Below are 23041 nucleotides of genomic sequence, written 5' to 3' on the forward strand. Positions count from 1 at the left end.
ATCTGTATGAATTGTTGTAAGGTCTTTTTAGTACCCGTCCAGATTATAAAAATGTCATCTATGTAGCGTTTCCAGAACAAGATTTGGTCTAGGTATTCTGAACATTGATCTCGAGAAAACAAATGACGTTCCCACCCCCCCAGGTACAGGTACAACAAGTGCCCATGGCTACGCCCTGCACCTGGAGGTAGTGGGAACCCATAAATTCAAAGGTGTTATGAGTCAGGATGAAATAAAGTAGCTTCAGGATAAACTCATTATAATTCCACTGATGATGGACCTCCTCGTATAAGAAGGTACGGACCATCCCGACCCCCTGCTCGTGAGGGATGCTGGAGTATAAAGCCTCCACATCCAAAGTCACGAGCAGGGAATCGGGAGGGACCTGTAATCCCTCAATCTGTTTCAATAAATCTAGAGTATCCTTAGTGTACAACGGTAGGGCCATAACATGGGGCATGAGTGTGGCATCTACAAGTTTACTGGCATTGTCTGTTAAACTACCGATACCTGAAATTATCGGTCTCCCAGGGGGCGACACTGGGTCCTTATGCACTTTTGTCTTTCCCCCTTTTTCCCCCTCTCCCTCCCTTTTCCTGCATTAGAGTTTGAACTACCAATGATCATATATGATAGTATTTGTTGGTTTTTCTCTAGAGCTCACCCATCCTTATTTATTCATTTTAATTCATACTATTAAACGCCTTTCAGGCCTCATGTATTGGCCACCCTAGACCACCAGGTTGTGCTGTCCTTCCATCTGAGACCATAATCTTTTATAGGGCCTTTCCCTTGGATTGCCACGGGAGGGCGGAATATCTAACACAGTTATTATATGTATCTTTTTGAAGTCTATGTTTTGATAATATTCTATAATCATTGTCATACACATTTTTTGTCTTTCTTTTCTCTATGTATTTTTAATAGAACCTCTAGCTCCTGAAGAAGCTTTCCTTGTCAACGTGAAACATGTAGAGCAATTAGAGACTATACCACCTTGGAATACCAGACCTGCAGCGTTCTTTCAATCCCAACTCCACATTCTTCCATCACCCTATGCCAGGGGAAGTTTATCTTTTGTTCTGTTTGGAATGAATGTTTGAATTGTCTACCTATAGTTACGAGGGATTATATAAGAGCTTGCAGGACAGGATCCATTATGGTGTATTTAACTGGGTTGTATGCCTAAATCAGACCCGTTTTTAAATTTTCATGTTTATCCTCTGTGTTTTTTGTACGTTACTAATAAAATTTCAAAAACCCCATTTTACTTTTCTGTAGTTTAGTATCATTGTGCCCCCAAAGTCCCATTGTTTAGTTCCTTGATGCCCAGGTAGTACATGTACCTTTTAAGGGCCAGTTCACACCTAAATTGCACAGGAATGTGGTCCATGTCACTGTGTGATTCCTGAGCGTTTTTGTGCAGTGAAGTTTTATAGGTCGTTCATTTGAATGAGCTGCAAATCACACCAGAATGCAGGAAAAAGTGTGCATGCACTACTTTTCAAAAACACGCCACACCAAATTCAGTGCTACTGCAGTACCATGTGATCTGGTGCACGCAAACACACTGTGTTTGGGGAGCCATTAACATTACATTGGCACCAGCAGCAGATCGCAAAGGCAGTGCATTATAAGCAATCAGACTTTTCATCCAAAAACAGGCTCTCCAGCAGAGTAAAGCCCCATATTATTATTATTTAAGGTACTTATATAGTGCCGTCAATTTACATAGCACTTTACATATACATTCACATCGGTCCCTACCCTCAAGGAGCTTACAATCTAAGGTCCCTAACTCACATTCATATACTAGGGTCAATTTAGACAGAAGCCAATTAACCTACCAGCATGTCTTTGGAGTTTGGCAGGAAACCAGAGTACCCTGAGGAAACCCACGCAGGCACAGGGAGAACATGCAAACTCCAGGCAGGTTTGGTTGTCGGCGTTGCTGAGCGTCTGATTTTTGTCAAAAGCGCGTGTGCAGGATTTTGTCTAGCATACTAACTATCCGCAAATTGTCTTTGACAAACACAAACTTAGTGACGTACTATGAGAGTGTAAAGTGAAAGTTAACCCTCTGGGCCCCTTCTGCTAATTTGGTATTAGTAGAAGTTAGTAGAAGTTTGGTGAGCGTTGATTCGCGATTTTCAGATCGTACAAAACAAATGCCTTTTAAAATATGATTGGCAAAACTACTTCGGTATCACCAGCAAAGCAACTTCATTATTATCTCATTAAAGAAGATGAGAATGTGCGCTGCATTTCAACATTTTATCCATTGCCACGTCACGAAAGTTAATTCTAGATTACGAACAATAGTTTACAAGACCAAACTCTTCCAGCTCGTTCCGTGACTCCGAGCATGCGTGTTTCTACTTTCGACTTTTGTGTGACGATTTCTGTACTGACCATCTGAAAATCAGATGTTGAGTTCACATGCGACAAATACTTTATAGCCTGCACATCCAGATTTTGTCTGATGAAAAAGTCAAATCGGCTGTCGAAAGCACAGTACTAACGATCGGAAAATCCACAGACAGCTCACCTTCAGACTTTTCCCTTCTGATTTTTGTACCGTGTGTACGAGGCCTAAGGCTGGGTTCACACTAATACGACACGACTGTTGTATGACTATCATCCTACTTTGCCCTGCTACATTGGTCCTACTTTGGTCCTACTTCCATCTGACTTGAATGAACAAGATAAAATTTTGCCCTGACTTTGAGATAGTATCACTTGTCCTTTGACCAATCAAAACAATCCTAGAGTGATATAAATTCTTTTTACTGCTGCTGTAATCACCATGTCGGATGTCACAAGTCGGATGGTTAGGACAAGGATCCTACTTTGATCTGACTTCAATGATATTCAATGGGCTGAAGTGGGACCAAAGTCAGACCAAAGTAGTGCAGGGAGCATTTTCAAAGTCAGACCGACTTGTGTCAGACCAGTTAAGATGACTCTCATAGCGAATCATTGATTTGCACACATCATGCAACATGAGATCCCAATGTCGCAGTGTTTGTCGTACCAGTGTGAACCCAGCCTAAGGCCAGCTCTCAATGGAAACCACAGTGTGGTTTTGAAAAGGGTCCTATATCTTTTTGAGTCCAGTTCAGGTGCGACTTCAGACAAAAATTTCCCCCTTTACCCCCCCTTACCGGTGAACCGAAACGCACCTGACTCTGAACTGCAAACCGAAGCCGGACATGTGTGAACCCAGCCTTAATGTAGTATAAGTGCATGAAATTATATGCATTTCCACTAGAAACTGTCATTTTTTTTCTGTATACAAATGCTTCTGCGCTGAACGTTTATAAATGCAGATAAACACCAGAACTCTTAAAAAAAAAAAAGGCATTCCAATACAAATATAATTGGCAAATAACAAACTTATTGTGAATAGGGTTCACAAGGTTCACACCTATGCGTTTTTAGTGCGTTTCTGTAAACTGCAGTAGACTACCGTCCATTTAACATGGTTTCCTATGGTACACGTTTAACATCAATGCGTTTTGTGGCCAGTACATTTTTGAAAAGGATTGGGGACTTTTTTCTGCATTTTGCGTCCAATAGACTTCAATGGAATTGCACCAGAAACGCAAGTGTTGTGTTTGTGATGCGATTTTTGATGTGTTTTGAAACCGCCCCTTACTGTAATAGAAGTCAATGTAAGTCGCACTGATAAATGGTATGGTAAGAATCCGCTCTTAGGAGACCAAGGGTGCAGCCCCCCCTAATTAGTTCCCAACGGGAGCTAATGAAGTATATAAAAAAGAGAGTGGGGAAGTGGCACTACCCTATGTGCCATAAACTATAAATATGATAAATATGTATATGTGGTGGTAGATGGACTAGTTAAACATAAATATTATTACAAGTATTTTAAATCAAACCCGGTATGCATATACCTGGAATGTGCATATATTCCACCAGTACGTGTAGGTTATGGTGCATGAGGTGAACACGTGTTGTGAGTGAGTGTGAATTGGGCAGGACCAAAATCCAGCTGAGATCAAATCACCAGCCCCTGTATCCCCCACATATCCACACCACTGCTCCTATAAATTAAATACCAAAACTCAAAAACTAACATTAAAAAATAAAGTGAAGATAACTTCACTTCTGTAGTGCATATAAACATTAATGATATGCTCATCAACCAGTAGTTCGTGCATCCAATGTCCACAGTGCTTGATTAATATATAAATGTTCAAATTTTGTCTGTTTAAAATACTTGTAATAATATTTATGTTTAATCACACAATAAGTCTAAAATCATAAACAACACGCCAAGTCTCTGATAATTATGCTTATTGAAGCAGCGCTAAGTGTCCGTTGTTGCAAAACACTATGTATAGAGTAAATGTTGAAGAGACAGGAAAGTTCAAAAATAAAGTTGTGGTCTGTGGATATGAAGATGTGCGTAGAAATCCATCCACCAGTGATGATCACCACGTGAGGGGGTCACCCCCCGTGAAAATGCACTCACCACAATTTTAATAACCACAAGCCTTTAGGTAATGGTCTTTGAAAACCTCTCCGTTTCCTTGGTTCAACCACCAGGTGGTGCAATACCCTCTCGGCAAATGTAACATAGGGAGGAAAATAAATGCTATATAGCGTAATATTGCTTATGAAAGTTTATTAAATAATACACAACATTACACTCCCCCCTTTTAAAATCTGCGTACCAGATGCAAAAGTATATTAGAGCATTGAAAAGTGCACTGTGCCTGTTAATTCGACCTCCGGGAGGAACGCCGGGATGCGCGCTGCAAGCAACTGGTCTCTTTTCGCTTCCTGGTTTCCTTCCGTGGAACGCACACGTCACTTCCGGTAGATTGCGACCCTGACGCGTTTCGTCACTTCCGGACGTCGTCTGAGGGCGCAATCTACCAATCGTAAGGCCGGCTTTAAATAACAGTAATGGATTTGAACAGCGAATAGGGGAGACGGATTTGCCGACCACTCCCACTTCATGGTCAATGCTCACAGAGCTGTCAGCAAAGGAGGACTTTGACTCAATTACTTGTAATCCGCTGAAACCATTTTTTTGAAAAGACTGCCGACTTTGCTAGGAAAACTGTGACTAATATGTCTTGCTTAAAAATATCTCCTATAAATTACATACTTATAACACATATAGCGTTGCTATGCATTTTTTTCTTGTGAATAAGGTGCAATAAAGAATATAGAAAATAATATAAAAATTATTAAAAATTCTATTAAATACTAGACATATAGTAGCGATGGGCGCTAAGTTTGCCCCGAGCATCGCAAACCTCTTTATGGCAGAGTGGGAAGACAAGACCATTTTTAAAGAACAACGTCCGGAACTAATTTTTTACAAACGTTTTATTGATGACCTATTTTTTATTTGGGCAGGATCTACAGAGTCACTAGAACAGTTTTTACAAGTTTTAAATTGTAATGAAAATAACATTAGATTGACTTCTAACTGGCACAATGAAATGATTAATTTTTTAGACGTCACTATATATAGAAGAAATGACAAATTAGAGACCAAGGTATTCTTCAAAAAAACCGATAGGAACAGCTATCTGCCTATCACCAGTGGTCACCACCCTCTATGGCTTAAAAACATTCCGAAAGGACAGCTCATGAGGGTGAGAAGAAACTGCTCCGAAGACACTGAATTCCATCAACAATCAAAAATCCTTGTAGAAAGGTTCAAGGCCAGAGGATACAAACCAGAGACGCTACAAAAAGTGGTAGATGAAGTGGCATCTGTACCTAGATCTGAGTGTCTACAAGAACCAAGCCAGGACAGGTTCTCTAAGAAAGGAGACGAACGAAATAACGAATGGGGATTTGTCTCACAATTTCATACCCAGTATAAAGAAGTTGAAGACATCTTTAGAGAACACTGGCACATCCTTCTAATGGACAGAAAATTGATAAATGTTCTTCCACCTGTACCTCAGTTCATTTATAGGAAATCTATGAATTTTGGAGATAAAATAGTTAAAAAAGTCTTAGATCCCCCCTCAAAACCACAGACGTTCTGGGACCGCAATGGATTTTTTGCGTGCAGAAAGTGTAAAGCATGCAGAGAAGTCACCAGACCTTTGAGGGGTATTAGTAATTTTTCATCTCCAGTCAATAATCGCTCCTTTGATATAAAGCAATTTATCACGTGTAACAGCACTTATGTAGTCTACGCTCTAAAGTGCCCCTGCGGCCTGATGTATATAGGCCGTACCAAGAGGTTGTTGAGGATTAGAATTGCAGAGCACATTAACAACATCAAAAATGGTTATAAAGACCATAATGTGTCTCTGCATTTCAGGTTGAAACATAACAGGGATCCCAGGGGGCTTGAATTCTGGGGGATAGAGCATCTTCAAACCCACTGGAGAGGTATCAATCGTATTCGTGAATTATCTAAACACGAAACCCGGTGGATATACTCCGTGGATGTTCTTTCCCCCCGAGGCCTAAACATAGAGCTAGATATAAATTGCTTTATTAGCGACACATAACATACAGTTGGTTAATGTTTTATTTTTAAGTCCAGGCGTATACAGTCCCGGTTCAATATGTGCAACAATTTTTCAAAATTTTAAACATTATATTAAATTCAACAATTGATCCCTAACATTTATATCATCCTTAATTTTTTAGACATCTATTAAATTTTTTGGACATCTATTACTATTTAAATAATTTATACAATTTTAATTAGATTTTATTCTGATCTTTGAATAGTAGGTGTAATGATGCAATTTTGATTCTTATCAATGAATGTAAAGCCATTTTTAACTTATTTTCCATAGTGGGATTATACTCAACGTATTTTATTTACTATTACCCTCCTTAATTACTCACATCCATTTGTATTCAAGTTGGGGACTTGCACCCTAGATGGGTGACAGCAGATGGTAATGGTATCGGGTATAAATACGAGAGAGGATGCCCTTTATTTTATTGTATTACTTATTTTATTATATTTCATTCTCACCACCAAGAATATATATATGTCTAGTATTTAATAGAATTTTTAATAATTTTTATATTATTTTCTATATTCTTTATTGCACCTTATTCACAAGAAAAAAATGCATAGCAACGCTATATGTGTTATAAGTATGTCATTTATAGGAGATATTTTTAGGCAAGACATATTAGTCACAGTTTTCCTAGCAAAGTCGGCAGTCTTTTCAAAAAAATGGTTTCAGCGGATTACAAGTAATTGAGTCAAAGTCCTCCTTTGCTAACAGCTCTGTGAGCATTGACCATGAAGTGGGAGTGGTCGGCAAATCCGTCTCCCCTATTCGCTGTTCAAATCCATTACTGTTATTTAAAGCCGGCCTTACGATTGGTAGATTGCGCCCTCAGACGACGTCCGGAAGTGACGAAACGCGTCAGGGTCGCAATCTACCGGAAGTGACGTGTGCGTTCCACGGAAGGAAACCAGGAAGCGAAAAGAGACCAGCTGCTTGCAGCGCGCATCCCGGCGTTCCTCCCGGAGGTCGAATTAACAGGCACAGTGCACTTTTCAATGCTCTAATATACTTTTGCATCTGGTACGCAGATTTTAAACGGGGGGAGTGTAATGTTGTGTATTATTTAATAAACTTTCATAAGCAATATTACGCTATATAGCATTTATTTTCCTCCCTATGTTACATTTGCCGAGAGGGTATTGCACCACCTGGTGGTTGAACCAAGGAAACGGAGAGGTTTTCAAAGACCATTACCTAAAGGCTTGTGGTTATTAAAATTGTGGTGAGTGCATTTTCACGGGGGGTGACCCCCTCACGTGGTGATCATCACTGGTGGATGGATTTCTACGCACATCTTCATATCCACAGACCACAACTTTATTTTTGAACTTTCCTGTCTCTTCAACATTTACTCTATACATAGTGTTTTGCAACAACGGACACTTAGCGCTGCTTCAATAAGCATAATTATCAGAGACTTGGCGTGTTGTTTATGATTTTAGACTTATTGTGTGATTACATGTTTAATTTTTTAAAGTAGCTGCTTTAGTCAGCTGCATTGGATTACGGAGTGATTTCAAGGCGCGGATTAATGTGAGGCAGAGGCGGTCATATTGTCCACACATTTTTAATATTTATGTTTAACTAGTCCATCTACCACCACATATACATATTTATAGTTTATGGCACATAGGGTAGCGCCACTTCCCCACTCTCTTTTTTATGTAAGTCACACTGAAGTCACCCCAAAATGGTACAGGAACCTTGCAAAGTCAGCGCTGATTCGGACGATGCCATTGCAGCAATAGCTGCGATTTGGAATGCGATTTGACATGTCAAATCGCACCAATGTGAAGCTAGGCTTAGTGTCCATCAGCAGGTGTCTCCTAGCAGCCAGTAGGTTTTAGCTCCACCTGGCCACCTCACCTGCTGAGGGGGTGTTTAAGTTCCACCTTTGCTACTGATCCCTGCGTCAATATTTTGATTGCCATCCTTGCTGCCAGATCCTTATGGCTGTGTACCCTGCTGCTTGCTTACTCCTGCTTCTTGTTCCTGTACCCAGTCTTGATTCCTCCCCTTCCGTGCATCCCTGGTATTCCCTGTTACCCATGTCCCTCATTTTGTATATATTTGTATATAGTTAATTGCTAGGTCTCTGTTATGTTAATTTAGATATTTTGACACTGTGGTTTGTTTATGTTTGCTGGTGTATGAGTGTCTTTTGTTTCACTGTAAATAAATCTCATTTTAAAGATATATATACATATGGTCTGGTCCCAATTTCTTGATGTAGCTACATATTTCTGGTCTCCCAACTGCTGATTCCTGACACCGGGACATTAATCAAACTCTGTGAGACATTACAATGGTGCAATTAATTGTCAGAAGTAGTGTGCTCTACATTACATAAGCAGACAGACTTGTTTCAGGTCTATCTATGCTACCTGCACCAGTTTCTATTTCAAAGTAAAAAGAGACTATTGCAGATCTGCACCTAATTAACAGAGGGAAAACTGCTGCAGATTTTCACCAGGTTTGGCCTTGTTGTTCAGGATGTGAGCTGTCAGTGAACAGCTCACATACCTCTCTGCCCATGCAATGATTACATTACACAAGCAGAGCCTGCAGGGTTGACAACCTTCCTCCTGCCTCCCACTCTAAGGAGTGTGCTGTATCTGTCACAGTCAAAGATCTGCGAACTGATTGCTCCTAATTAACAGAGGGACTTGTGTCAATTTGTTAACTAGATGCAGCATCCACTCCATTTTTATGTTTAGAAAAGTGGTGCAAGCATTGTGCTTAGGCTTATGTCAATATCACAATATAAAATAACGATATGGTTGCGCTACTGAAAAAAAGAGAGAGAGGGTGTATAGCAGCCAGCATCAACAAAGTAGTGACAATGTGAACAGTGAAAAGAAAAAACAATGCAGCGCTATACATAAAAATCAACACAAATGTGACTATCAGCTGTGCAGCATGATAGTAATTAACTAAATATAAAAGATGCAGGAAGCCAAATACAATATTGTATTATTATAGTGAGTCCATGATCATATTAACGACCAATAACGTGAACATTATGGTCATATAAATGTTCAACAAAGGTGAGCAGTATAAATGTAAGATGAGTGAGAGGTATCTCAAGGGTGCTACGTGGTTTCACAGAGGTGGTGTTCCAATACTCAGTATCCACAGCAAAGAATGAATGGAGCAAATACGCTTACCGGAACAGGTGGACACGTTTGCCGTACGGCTAGGTGTCATACAGGCTTAAGGATCAATCGATCCAAATAGATGTTTGTTGTAGAGGCGTATACGGCAGGTTCCACTGGTTCCTTTGTAGCAATGGTAAACGACCTAAAGACATCAGATGTTCCAGGTCTGGTTGTACGCACTTCTCCGACAGGTGTATATAGGAGGAATGCACCTTTCACAAAGCCATCATGGGGACATGGAAAAGGAAAAAAAGGCTCCACATAGTGCTTAAATCCAAAGAAGCAGGTTTATTTTACATTGTTTTAAATTGTTTGTGACTGGTTCTCTTTAAATTCTTATTGACAGTCATATTTTACTACAGATCATTGCTCTTTGAACAATGTTGTCAAGTAATTTCAAACAGGGTTTTTAGAAAGGAAATAATACATTTACAACTAATGTGACCATTGCTGCTTAATCTCCTAGTGTTACCAGTAGGAGTAAGGCCAGTAGGAGTAAGGTTGCCACCTGTCGCCCGGACAGTAGAGGTTTTGAATTATGTATCCGGGTTTCAGTCTGCCTGAAACCCAGAAACATTATTCAGGCAGGAATGTGGATCGTAACAGGGCCTGACAGGAGGGTGATGGGGCACTATGGGTGCCGCATTAGTATTCTCTTTGGAGCTCCCAAAGATTTCCCAGGTCTGTTACAATCCTATAGTGTATAATAAAAAAAAAGAAAATGTTGCTGTATGCCACTAAAGTGTTTGGGTTTGGCTTGGAGAAAAAGTGGCAACCCTAGGTGGGAGCAAGAAACTTCACTGTCTCCCAAATGACTATATTAGATGCATATTCCCTACTGTGTAGTATAGTGACAAAAATTAATTTAAATAATTTCATGTTATTTAATGTAATTAATTCATTTAGAAATAGCTATAATATATTAAAGAAAGTTCTATTTTTTTTGCATGCATTTTAAAAGTTTTAGTCTTGTTTCTGTGGAAAAAAAAGATACAGTATTTTCCACAGAATAATGAAATAATTGCTTCTGTTTCCTGCTAAGCTTCACTTGATAAATTGTCTAATTTTGCAGGTAATGTAATGGAAAACTAATCTTAAATTGCAAAGCTTAATTCCACTATGCTTCAGTAATCAAAATTCAGCTTTACAACTGTAAACATTTTACGTTTTCACTTTGCTTAATATATTCTAATGTATTCTCACCATGAGCATTTGTATTATGCAAGCATCTGAACATTTATTAATAAAATTCATTCCTGGCAAGGTTATATTTATATCACTGATGCCTGGTAATAATGTGAAATGTATTTATTACTGTGGAAAATCTATTTATTTGAAATCACTTTCAGTTTTCTTTATCGCAGCCCCTGCAGGACAGAAGGAGGTTCTCAGTGAGGTCTGCATCCTCTGAGCGAGTGACTAAAACCACCTGCATGTTTGCATATCTCATCAAGAGCAACATCTATATATCTTGTAAGGACAGGACATGGCCAGTGGATTTTTCTTAAGGCCAATGCCTGCATTACCACTCTGCCGCTAAACACATAGGTGCTGTTACCTGTCACTTAGGAAACATACCTCTGGTTTAGCAATATCAAGCTGAGATGTAGGCACTTATGAGAGGGAGTGATCACCCACTCATCAGCATCTGCAGGCCCTCAGTAATGGCAGAGCCAATGTTACAAGAAACTTCTCTCTCAGGTAACCAACTAATAATAACACTAATGAGTTTACCACAGATCACCAACCTAAGGGAGGCATTTACCACTGACCAACAACATAACAAAATAAGGTGATCACTGACCACCAACTTAAGGGGGCACTACACCACAGACTGCCAATGTAGGAGGACACATCAGCGCTGGCCATCATAAGAGTACACTATGCCACTGTCCTCTAGAGTAACATATCACTTACCAACAATGTGTTGGGGCACTACTTCACCACTCAGCATCAAAGGAAATGTCCACTCTGCACAGTGAATACTCTAGCGCAGCGTCTCTCAACCATTTTTCAGTCAAGGTACTCTTTAAAATTATGGACAAACTCAAGGCACCCTTTAAAATTATGGAAATCTCAAGGCACCCTGTAAAATATGGACAGCACCGAGGCACCCCATTCTAAAATGTAAATAGCTATTCTAATAATTTTACATAATGCATCAACATCCATACATGTAGGATACCCAACTTAAGATGTGATTTATTCTTCCAAATCAAATACCCTTCTGCACATTGGTACCAACTAGTATTCCTGTGTTTTCTCCATCACTCATCTAATGTAACCCCAGCGTTGACAGAGAGGGGCAGGGGAGAATCAAACAAGGATGCTATGCAGGAAACCAACATCCTCCTTATCAACTGATGATGTTATTGTTTTTTAGGAAGTCGGCGGCTAGCAAGTCGTAATGGTGCACAATGAAAACCTGTGGCTTTGTGCAACTAAAAGGCAGGCTTGATCCACTTGCTGGCTTGAATACGATTTTTGGGCAATATTAAGGCATTTTTCCAAGGCACCTCTGAAGAAACGTCAACCCCAAGCTGCTCTATTTATACTACTGAATGCTGCCCTTTGTAAGATGTGCTGTACATTACATACTCTTGACCAAAGTGTTCATCAACTGCCAAGTACTAGAGCCCCTATTGGCAATAAAAAAACTGAAGCACATGAAAATTGTCACAAACATCAATATCAAAAATGTCACCAATTAATTTGACACCTTTTGCTGTCACTCCAAAGGAGAGTGTGTAAATCTGACAAGCTGAGTTCTAGCTATCAGATGGAAGCAGTCCGTCGCCTCTGCAGGTGGCGGATTGCTTGCACACACCCCTGGGAACCGATGCCTCCGCCATGTATCCCGAGCTCCGCTTGCCTGTCTGTGGACCCGGGAGTGACATATGGATGCCACCGGGTAGAGAGGAGGGAACTGAATGGACATGCCTCTGCTTTCCTCCCCTTCTTCTTGCTGACCTGGAAGCAACGTGTATGACTTAAATTCCGGGTCCCCCTCTCACTTTCCCTGGCCAGCATTAGATTCATTGGAACACAGGGGAGACACCCAGGGTCTTTTAGACTTCAGATGTCTAATTAAAGAGAACCTGTCACCCAAAATATGATTTAAAAAAGTTAAGTAAAAAGAAAAAAAATTGTAAAAAATGTAAGTTACATCCAAAAATGTTTTGAGACTGCCACCCCTACATACACGCATGTATGAATGTAAACGTGCAAATGATTTTCTAAACATATGTGCAAAAAACAGCTCTGGCAGCGAAAGGGTAAAACTTTTGTCACCTTTCATTTTCCAGTATAATTTTTGTAGCACTGGGCTCTTTAATTTTTTTCCCAGCAGTGCTGACAAAATAAACACAGAAAGGACATTTTGTTTTCTTCTCTCTTGTGATGGACAGCTACAGGGAGAGAGTGGACTGGACTGTGCCCTGACTGGCTGTTGCTACACCTGAAGAAGACCCTGCCCCTAACAACCCTGAAGAAGGAGGACTCCTGATTAGCTGTCTAAGCCAGGCTGGTTCCCAATTGGCTGGGGGACATTTTTTCAGCCTCTCACCACTGACAGAAAGAGGAAATTGATGTGGGATCTGAAGAGAGGGTTCTGGGACCCATTTTAGAGAGCCTGGAAACTACTTAGGGAACAGAAGTGCCTGGCCAGTACAATATATCCCTGGGAAGTGTTCTGTGAGGAGAGAAACAGAATTGAGTACTTTCTGCGACTGCTTTTACAGAGCCTGGGAGCTGAACTGTGCTGTGTGCCCAGAGAGTGTTAGCCTGGAAGTTTGTGGTACAGGGCTCAGGGCTGCAAGAATCCAAAGGACTGTTGTTGTGACCTGCTGACCACATGCTGTTGCCAGAGGATCTGTTCTGCCAGGAAAAGTGTGCTGCACCTGAATCACATACAAAACTGTGTGCAGGGACCAGGCTGTAGGCTGCTTCTATGCTGAACACTACTTAATGCAGTGAGAGAGGAGAGACTGTGCTTCTATTCCAGTGCGTTCCAGTAGCTCCCAGTGACCACGTGTTCCAGTTACCTGCTAAAGCTGCAGAGAGCTGGCTCAAGAGGAAGGACCCTTTCACCAGCCACAGAGGAACCCCTCAGGACTTGAATCAGTCATCGATGGTGAGAGGTTTCCAGACACCATCTTGTTTACTTTAGTGATTACTCCCACGTAAGGGCCGCCAGCAGACTCTCTACATAGTCCCACTGGCCAATGGTAAGGCAGGAAAAATTGGTGACTCACGCTGAACAAACTAGTGAATATGTGGCAGAGAAATGCCACACCAAAAAAAAACTAGATACAACAAATATATGTAGATGGGAATAGTGTAACACACTATGTACAGTTGGGGGAATTCACAAGCCCCCTTAGTGGATATATATACAATCAGTGCAATAATATATCACAATTAGTGCAAACATATTTCAAAATAAGTCCATTGTGTAATAAATGTAAATTAAGAAATGGATGTGAATAGTTAAAGGAATAGTCTATATGGAGAAAGCCCCAAAACAGTGATTGACAATCCCGGGTAATTCAATTGTGTGGATTCGTAGATATGTGGGTCCACCACCAAAAGTAAGATCCTGGCCGCTTACCAGAGCCCCATGACCCCCCGTTACAGAGGGTCTAAATGGGCTTTGAGATCCTGCTAGTCCGGAACTCCCAGGAGCAAAGATGGAAACTGGAAAGGATGTCAGGGACTTGTGATGGAGATGGATGGGTCCACAGAAAAAGGCTCAGCCCTCAGCATAGTGTTGTCATCATAGGAAGAAAGAAAGGGAGGGCTCCTGTTTGGGAATGACTAGTTTGACGAAAAGAGGAAAAATATGGAATCAAATAATTAATGGTCAATGTAACAAAGGCCAGAATCAAGATGAACCTTCCACCCCAGAAAGCAATCTCTTTGAAACCTATTGGCTGACTCGTGGACACCAGCAGGATGAAAAAAGAAACAATCAATAAGCGGAGGATCAGAGTCCTTTTCAATGGTAAGGCAGGACAACTTTGCATTAGGTAGTAGATAGGCTGTATTGCCTTTGAAAAATGCCATTTTGTATTGCTGTACTGTGTTGGATTGTCATTATTCTGCACTTACAAGCCAGTATCACTCACTAGCACCTGCCTAGTGCATGTTTGTGCACCAGTTGCTTCCCAGGCATATGTGGTGAACGAACAGTGACGCCCTGTGAATGGTGTCACTTAACAGTGTGCCTACATTGCTACATTGCAATTTTTTTCTTTATTTAACCCATTCCTAGGGCTTTGCCATTAAATAAAGCCCATTTAAAACTTCAAGGTGTGTCAGTGTTCTCGGGTCCAGGAAAGGGGCGAGTCACCCCAGGTGCAGGGCAGAAATGACCCAATAAAAAGATACCAGCGGCTCCTGCGGGGGTGGCACTACATTTTCATTTTTTATTAGTGAGTATATTAAACATCACCATTTAATTTCAGACTAACATATAATGTGACTATTATGCTCTTCAGTACTGATCCAACAATTTTGCTTCTCCATTATTGTGCCTTTGCGTACAATGCCACTTCTCTTTTTTCTACTCATTATCTATTGTAAGCTCTATCTTCTGTTATTTCTTATCATTGTTTTTGGTTATATTGGTCATATTTTGATGTAACATTGGACATATTTCTAGCCTTGTACCGTGTCATTGGAGATGACTGAACTATATTGAAAAATACTATTATGTACACAAATGTAAAAATGGAAATCCTAAATTGGTCTAAAGATAAATAATGCCTCCAATCTGCTAAAAACACACCCAAATTAAACCAAAATCTTCACCACAACATTTTCTAATGCAGATTTCTAAAGTATATGCATACAATAAGTGCTTCATTTAAGAACATTGCTTGATACAAAAGGAAGTATCCCCCCTTTCTTTTAATATGGGAGGTACCTTTGGCTCTTATTTTGTGGGAGGGTCAGCAATTAGATTGCAAGTATTTATAGGCTGTATGCTCAGTTGTTGTTTGGCTCTGATGAAGAAGGGTAACCTTTGAAATGTGTCAGCTGGCAGGGACCCTGGTGAGGTCCTCCTTGAGCTAGAGGCTTTGGCAAAGTTGGGAGATTGTAGCCACTTGCAGTGGCTTGATGAGCGAGTTTACTACCTACACTTGTGAGCAGTTATATTTTTTTTTTTTTTTTTTTAATCTTTATTTAGATTTTTCACAAGGCCATACAAAACGTGAGAGAGTAGCCAAAAAGAATAGACAAAAACATTCAATTATCCCAACATCATCTCTCAGAAACCTCCCCACTACCCACCCTCCCCTCCCCGTACCTCTCCCCCCTTCCCCCCCGCAGACATCTGTTGCTGTTTCCTTTACTAGGGTGAAACTACTGGATTACCCCTTGGGGTCGGATTACTTCATCGTCAGTTCGGCATAAGAGAGCGAATTCCTAAAGGTCGTCCAAATTGCCCATCTTCCTCCCCTCGACGCATCATCTTTAAATAACCCGTCTTTCTCCCCTTTCTCTAGAATATGTATTTCCTGTATTTTGAGCAACCAGTCCCTGACCTTGGGGCCTTCAGTATTCTGCCAATTCTTGGGAATTTCACTTTTTGCTATATTTAATAGTACTGGGATTATAGACATATTGTACTCCCGATTGCCTCCTTCCGAGCTGTGGAACAAACATATCCATGGGTCATATGGTATTGGTTTACCCGTTATCACCTTAATTATTTGAATTACTTTCTCCCAAAACTTTTTGACCACTGGGCAGCTCCACCAAATATGAGCCATGGATCCCGGCATCTCACATCCCCTCCAACAATTAGGCGACCTATCTGGTTGGTATTTATTGATCTTTACGGGAGTGGCGTACCATCTGGATAGGCATTTATAGTTTGACTCTATCGTTTTTATGTCAGTTGCCGTGCTGTGTGTAGCTGTTAATATGTTGCCCTTTGCATTTTCTTCTAATGGTACCCCTAAGTCCTTCTCCCATTTCTTAATGAATGGCGGCGTTTCCAACTCCTCCCTGATCGATAATATTTTATATATGGCCGACATATATCCTTTCAGCTTATTACTGTTAAATATCTTCTCTATTGGTAATAGATTATTTTCTTCCCTTATCGGAGCAGGGAGACTTTTAACAAAGTGCGAGAGTTGGGAGTATCGCCATCCATTGAGTCTCATTAGCTCTCTACGTGAGTCTAAGTGCTCGTAAGTGCCTATTTTCCCTTTCTTCATAATGTCTTTAACTTGTGTTTTGTTGTTTAAAATCCAGTTACCCCCCACTTCCTCCATCCCCGGGGGGAACAGCTCGTTGTTTTTTAAAAAAATCAATGGTGAATTGTACTCCCACCCATTTAATGTGTGCATCCAATCCCAAATTTTAAAAGTGTGTTGTGTAATAGTGTGTGTGTTTGGACCTAGTGTTCTACAACGAGGGGGATTCCAAAGTACATTGTTCAAACGTGCTCCACTTAAACCTATCTCCAGGTTGACCCACCTTTTGGTGGTCTCTCCCTTGACCCAATCAACTGCCCGTGCGATTACTATTGCGTTATGATATTTTTTGAAGTCGGGGAGGGCCAGCCCCCCTTGTGCTTTCCCTCTACATAATTCTTTGTGTGCAACTCTAGATTTCTTATTCTTCCAGATAAATCCCTTTATTATTTGTGTTAACTTTTTAAAGTAAATTTGAGGCAATGGGATAGGCAACATTTGCATCTTATAAAATACTTTTGGGGCCAGCACCATTTTCACTGAATTGATTCGCCCTATCCATGAGATCGGGCAGTGACCCATCCTCTTAGCTTCTGTTCGGACTTCGTCCAGCAGAGGCACAAAGTTCAGGGCGTATGTCCTCTGCACAGAGTTTGACAACTTAACCCCCAAGTATTGGATATTGTCCCTTACTGGAAAGTGGAAAGTGTCCCTAATCCAGATCTCATCCTTCTTTTCCATGTTGACATTCAAAGCTTCAGATTTTCCCAGGTTGATCTTATAATTTGATAACTCACTATATTTCTTAACAACCGATAATACATTAGGGATCGAAATCCTTGGATTTGTGATGTATAAGAGGACATCGTCGGCATATGCAGCCAGTTTGTGTTCCTCTTTCCCTACTGTACACCCCTTAATGTCCGGATTTTTTCGGAGGGTAGCTAGCAAAGGCTCTAATGTCAACACAAACAAGAGGGGGGACAACGGACAGCCCTGTCTAGTGCCGTTTTTCATTTCAAACTGAGCTGAGGGGGTGTTGTTAACTTTAACAAAAGCGGAGGGGTGGTCGTATAGAGCTTTAATCCATTTTAACATTTTTTCTCCCACCCCCATCGCTTCCAACGTTTTGAACATGAAACCCCAGTCTACCCTGTCAAAGGCCTTTTCGGCGTCAATTGACAGGAATAGACCTGGGGTTCCGTTGCTCTTAAAGGCCTCTACCAGGAGCAAGGACCGCACCCCATTATCTCTGCTCTCTCTCCCGGGGACAAAGCCCACCTGGTCCGGGTTGACCAGATGCGCCATTCTCCCCTTAAATCTGGATGCGAGCACTTTTGCGTACAGTTTAATGTCTGCATTTATAAGCGCTATAGGTCTATAACTGGAGCAGAGGGTGCGGTCCTTGCCCTCCTTAGGGATCAGGGTCACTGCCGCCAGCAGGGCACCTTCACTCATCTCGCCCTGGGATCCAAGCTCATTCCAAAGCCTACACATCCTCGGGATCAGCGTTTCTCCAAATGTTTTGAAGAAGGCAGCTGTAAAGCCGTCTGGGCCTGGGCTTCTCCCAGAGGGAGTAGATCTCAGGGCGAGACGAATTTCTTCCTCTGTTATGGGTCTGTCCAGGTCTTTTGAGTCCATTTCGGACAGTTTATTAAGCCCTGCCTCTGTAAGGAAGGCCTCTGCTCTTTTATTACTCCCTCTGCTGCAACCTGTTTTACTCACTGAGTATAGGGATGTGAAGTAATGCCTAAATTCTTCTCCAATTTCTCCCGAGGCGTATTTCAATACTCCGTTTTTATTTTGAATCTTATCTATAAAATTTATGTCCCGTTTTTTCCTCAAAATTTTGGCCAGGTGTTTTCCTACTTTATTGCCCCACTTGAATTTTTCTCTTGTATATCTGTTTGTTATGTGTTGCGTCTCCTGTTCCATTAAGTCCCTTAATTCGTCTCTCTTGGTGGTTAGTTGCATCAGTAGTGTCTTATCTGGGCCTCTATAGGCTTTGTGTAACCTCCCCCCCTCCTTCCCCTCCTTCCCCCCCCCCCCCCTCCCCCTTCCCATTTTCTCTCCCCTTTTTTCCCCCCTCTTTTTCCACATCTTTTCTCCCAGCAATTTCGGTGCATTCACTTCCTTTCACCATATTCCTACACCCAGTCCTCACTAGTCATTACCTATTTTTCATCCTTTTCACTCCACCTTGGTCTTCTTATATTTCACGTTTTCACACGGATCGTCATCACATTGAGCACACACTGAGGTGCTGCCCATACCTTATACTGCCTCTGGAAAATTTCATATATATATATAATTTTTGTTTTCTTGTCCCTTCTTGGACATATAATCAGTACCATGTAAATGACTGAGTTTATTATGAGGAACTTTTTGATTACCCTCACAGGTGTAATCCTCTGTGCTCCCTGGTTGTTTTTGTTAGTCTGGTGGGTGGTATCCAGGAGTGTGACCTCTCGCAAGCCACGTCGCTGCTTTCACTACCCCGGCCTGAACCGCGGTTGGCGGTAGGGGTGCCCGGTGTCCTTCTCCTGGGGGGGACAGGAGGATAGTCGTTCCAAGGGATCTCCATATGGGAGGCCTCGTTCTCCTTTTTGCCGAACATATATTACTGGGTAAATTATTACTATTGTATCCATATTCTACATGGTGAATGTAATTACCATTATACTAATGTAATTTATTTACATGTATCAATTTTCATCTATGTATATTTCTCAGCAGACCAATCCTCTGAAGAAGACCCCAAGTACAGGGGTTGAAACGCGTCAGGTTCAAATATTCATGCTACCGAGTGTTGTTGTGAATATATGTCTGCCAATATATGTTCAGCCTATTAATATGTAATGTACATTTTATCTCAAATGCCCCCCACTGGAGCTCATTGTTTTAACTTTTATGGTATACTTTAATAAATTTGTTATATTTTTGATACTGAATTTGATTTTCTTTATCATTGTGCTGCCTAAAAAACCCCATTTTGGGGGAACCTCTCTCTTGTGTAACTGCTCTATCCTAAAAATTTCTGCAATGAGAGCTTTTTTTCTTTTTATTCTTTCTTTTTTCTGCCCTGCGCCTATCGAGATCAGTATCCCTCTTATGTACGCCTTAAAGGTTTCCCAGACCATCGTCCCCCGTGTTTCGCCCGTATCATTGGTTAGGAAAAAATCATCTATATCCTGCTGGATTCTTTCTACGTTTTTGGGGTCTTTAATTAGGTTCTCATTTAGGCGCCAAGTAAACGGAGGTTTATGCACTTCTTTTAGTTTTAATTTCATCGTAACGGGGGCGTGGTCTGACAGTGATCAGATCCCGATCTTGGTCTCTACTACTGAATCCACCAATCGATGATCCACCAGGAGATAGTCCAATCTGGAATGTGTGTTATGCACGGGGGAGAAAAAGGAATAATCCCTGACCCCCGCATGCTGAATCCTCCACATGTCTAACAACTGACATTCATGCAGTTTTTTCCCAACTCTTCGCAGGGTGTCTTTACTCATCCCCCGTGCATTTGATGAGCTATCTAGTGGTGGGTCAAAACAGAAATTGAAGTCCCCTGCTGCGATCACCTCCCCTTCTCTAAATTCCAGTAACTCATTTAGGACCCTCATCAAAAATTTTGATGGGTCTCTGTTCGGGCAGTAGATGTTGGCAAGGGTGAGGATTCTCACTCCTATCCTGATTTTCAAAAACAGGAATCGCCCCTCAGGGTCACTCTTCCTATCTATCAAGCGGAAATTAACATTTTTCCCGAAACCAATTCCCACCCCCTTTGCTCGCTTTGTTGGAGAATCACTGTAGAACCAAGATGGGAGGTATTTAGAGTAGAGTTTTATATTTGCATCCCACGAAAAATGGGTTTCCTGTAAAAAAACTACCTCTGCTCTGTGGTGGTACAGCTCTCTTAGTAGATTATGTCTCTTGTTAGGGGAGTTTAGGCCCCTAACATTGTATGTTAAACATAAAAAGTCCATTTGACCAAAACCTTGTGCCTTATTTGCAACTTTGTGGAAAAAAAGCGAGCTCTATGAGTATCCTGTCTGCACAGGGCGACACCCCCCCTAGCCCCCCCTCCTCCCCCCAACCCCCCCTCATGTCCCCACCTCCCCATCCCCCCTCCACATCTCCCTCCCTCCCCCCACCCCCCCTCCCACCCCCCGCCATTACTAGGCAAATGGATCGCAGGGCGGCCATCTCTGAGCGCCCACTCTGCGACCGATGTGCCCTGGGGTGGGACCCGGTGAAAGGCGGCTGCGGTGACTACTCAAACCTTTATAACTTGCGCCTGTTCCCTCCCTCTTTTTCCCTCCCCCGCCCCCCCCGCACCCCCAGCCAAACCCCCCACACTCACCACCTCCCCTCCCCCCCCAAGTACACTACGGGAAGACACTTTCAGGGATGATAGAGACCCCAATTTCTAGTTTCTCACAGAAGTCCTGTAAGTCCTCCATTTGTCTCAAATTACAAGTCCTGCCCTCTTTTGCTACATTCAGGGACAACGGGAACCCCCATCTATACTTTAGGTTTGCATCTCTTAGTAAGTCCAGCAGTGGCTTCAGCTGTCTCCTTCTTGCCAATGTCCCGGCGGATAAATCAGAAAAAATCTGTATCTCTTGATTGTTGAATTTGACCGGCCGGGCCCCTCTTAGTTTACTCCAGATATTGGCTTTGTCCTCAAATTGATGAAATTTCACAATGATATCTCTGGGTGCATCTCCTCTTAGGTTATAAGGTTTCCTGATCCTGTGGACACGGTCGATTTTCAGTTCACTATCCGGGTTTCTTCCCAAGAGGGGATTGAAAAGCTCTTTACAGACTAAAAACAGGTCCTCATCTCTGTGCTCAGGCAGTGATCTAATTCTTAAATTTTGTCGTCTGTTTTGGTTTTCTTGTTCTTCCATCTTATAAAGCAGCTCTCTGTGTCCCCTGTGTAGTGTTTTTACTTGTTTTTTTAACATGGCTATTTCTCCACCTTGCTGTTCCACCCCCCTCTCCATCTCCTCCACTCTTGCTAGGAGGTGTCCCATGTCAGTTCTTACATTCAAGATTTCTGCTTTAATTACTTTTTCTAGCTTTTCAAACATATCTTGAATCTCCATTTTTGTGGGGAGCGCCTCTCTTGTCGGATCTGCCTCCATATTTAAAGCTGGAAATCCTTCCGCAAAAGTCCCAGTGGTAGCTGCACCCCCCTGGGCTCCTTTGCTTTTGGTAACAGCCTTTTTTCTATCTTTAGCTTCCTTTGGCTCTTGTTGTTTATTATCCGTGCTTGGGCTTTTCAGAAACTTTTGAATAGTACTCGAGTTCAGACTGTCTCTTGATTTATTGGGGTCCGTCGATCTTTGGGGGCGCCCTCTCATGTTCAACCCCGCTCCCCCCTGGCCGCCTGAGCCTTGATTGACCTAGTTAGGTCCCACCACCTGTTGTTACAGTCTGGCTCAAGGCTCCGCTTCTACCCGTGCAGGGACTTTAACACAGGGGTGGATACCCAACCCGGAGGCCCTCACTTTAGAGGGGGCACGATAGTGCACCCAACGTGTTGTTCAGATTAAATTAACTGATCTAACCCGGCTTTTAACAATGCTCTATCGTTGGGGCGGGAGCCCAAACGTCTCCGACCGCGGTCTCCCTTAGACCCAACTTAGGCCCACCTTTGAGAGAAATGCAAAAATATTATGTCCTTGGGGGGTGCTTATGATTTAGAGTCGCTCGGGCTAACCGAGCACCTTCTTAGCGATATCAGGTAAGTGGCATACCCCCACTTTAATTACAGAATGTCCACTCTAATCACAGCAATGGTATAATGTTTACACCTCTTCTTGTACCCTTTGCAATGCTTTAGTTGGCTTTTCTTCCACACATAATTTTAATATAGCAGTTAGACCAGTTCATGTGACATTGATGTCAGCCAGGCTGATCCTACCTGACTCCAGGTGGGCTCCAGAGGACCTCTTGCAGGGACGATATCCACGTGCCGGGGAGGGACCTTTACCAACGCCAATGCCGTGTTCAGCGTAGAGGAGTAGAAAAGGGGGGGGGAGGCGGGGGTGAATCCTCTCCCCGCACGGTTCACCGCACTGTCAGATTGCCAGGCAGTCCTGTCTGTGCTGCCGTAGTCCCTCAGATTGTC

This window comes from Aquarana catesbeiana, linkage group LG08 (genome assembly GCF_042186555.1).
Source record: "Aquarana catesbeiana isolate 2022-GZ linkage group LG08, ASM4218655v1, whole genome shotgun sequence".
In the NCBI taxonomy this organism is placed as follows: Eukaryota; Metazoa; Chordata; class Amphibia; order Anura; family Ranidae; genus Aquarana; species Aquarana catesbeiana.